The sequence below is a fragment of the Octopus bimaculoides genome, chromosome 16 (assembly GCF_001194135.2).
Source record: "Octopus bimaculoides isolate UCB-OBI-ISO-001 chromosome 16, ASM119413v2, whole genome shotgun sequence".
NCBI lineage: Eukaryota > Metazoa > Mollusca > Cephalopoda > Octopoda > Octopodidae > Octopus > Octopus bimaculoides.
The window spans coordinates 38,753,105-38,755,183 of record NC_068996.1 but is presented as its reverse complement, the minus strand read 5'-3'; positions in this window follow the sequence as shown (position 1 = coordinate 38,755,183).

Sequence of the window (2,079 nt, the reverse complement as noted above, 5' to 3'; positions counted from 1 at the left end):
CTCAGTTTGATACATGTTAAGGCACAAAACTGTCAGCTCTTGAATCATTCTCTTACTTCTGCCAAATATCAATAAAAAATATATATACTCGTATTTTGAGTTATATTTTGCAAACAAGACTTTCATATTTAATTTCATACATATTTATGTGTGTGGTGTGCATGTGTGAAATTGATAAACAATTTACAATAATCATTACATGTAAGATAAGATTGCAGAATGAACTTTCTAATACAAAAGACAAACAGAACAATTAAGTAGAGACACTGTTACAGCAAGAAAGAAATGCTGAATAATTTAGAAAAATTCAAATGGTTTCGAAAATTACTATTTTTAAATCTCACTGTGTGAGATATTCAGCAACAGGACTTTGTAGTAAAGATTATTTGCTAACATAACACATTGTAAGATTTTAAAATAGTAATTTTCTAATTTATAAATCAGTGACTAGTTGTTACTTTGAAAACTATATATTTCGAATGGGAATTTGGCACCGCCACCTCTAGCCGAGCAATTATTCTGTGCTGATAAAGGGAAATAACCCAGTAATCGCCATACAGATGTTGTTTTGAGCTGAGTGGAGGTGCTAGGTTCCCTTGTTCGAAAATATAAGGACACTGATCATGTTGTATAGCCAGCTGGAGATGATATCTCCTGGGACTAAATTACAGCAACATTAGTCCAAAACCAGGACTGTCATGTTATGTTAGCAAACAATCTTGACTACATTCAAACGGTTTCATTAAGCATTATGGTACAAATATACAAAAAATAAACAGTATGACTCCAGCTTATATTGAATGACTTAGAAAGTAAATCTTATACAGTAGAATAAATTCAACAGCTTCAAATCCTAGTGTTACTCACACAAAAAAAAAAGTATATTTATACAGACATATAGCATATTATATATATATTAATGCTAAATATACCATCTTCTGAAAATAGTCAATAAATTCTCTGTAGTGAATCTTTATTCAAACATTCTTGCTAATTAGGAATTGAGACCATTGACTTCTGGTCATATAATTTATACATGTGAACTTCTTTATTGCTTGAAAAAAGAATTCATAACAAAAGGACTGAAATATAGTCTAGAAAATTATAACAACTTGAACAGCTGTTGCTGCTACTATTACAACTAAGCAGTAATCGGGAACAAAAATACCAGCACCACGTGAGAACTTCTAGAACTGATATCATCAAAGATTAACTGAATTTGATTTATTTCAGCATGACTAATTTGTCATTTAAAGTGAATGAAACCAGTAGCATATTCTGATGATAAAAACGTCAATACTTTCTTTTTATTGATAATAGCATAGAAACATCAATACGTTCTTTTTATTGACAATACAAGCATTTTTTTCTTTTCATTTTTTTAATAAAAATTTACTTGTGTGGAATACTTTTAACACACACGCAAACACACATCAGTATACATGCACATACATACTCTCTTTCCATTTTATAATCTTATACTAGTTTAAGTCACTGGAGTGTAACTATGTTGAGGCACTGCCTCCAAGGATTTTAGTCAGTCATTAACAACCCTAGCATTTCAGTCTTTTACTAATTTTTATCACTCTCTAATTGTCAAAAAGCTAGGTTACCACTTTCAACATAAGAAAACGCAATTCAGAATACCAGTTTGCACTGGTAAACATAAACAGACATATATATACATACACACACACACACACACACACACACACACACACACACACACATGAAACAGATGAAAATATATATATATATATAGATAGATATACACATACATATATATATAGAGAGATAGATAGATACATACATACATATATATAGAGATAGATAGATACATACATACATATATATATAGATAGATACATACATATATATATATAGATAGATACATACATATATATATATAGATACATACATACATATATATATACATAGATAGATATATACATACATATATATATATATATATATATATAGATATATACATACATATTGATATATACATATATATAAAGATACAATATATATATATATATATATATATAGATATATACATACATATTGATATATACATAT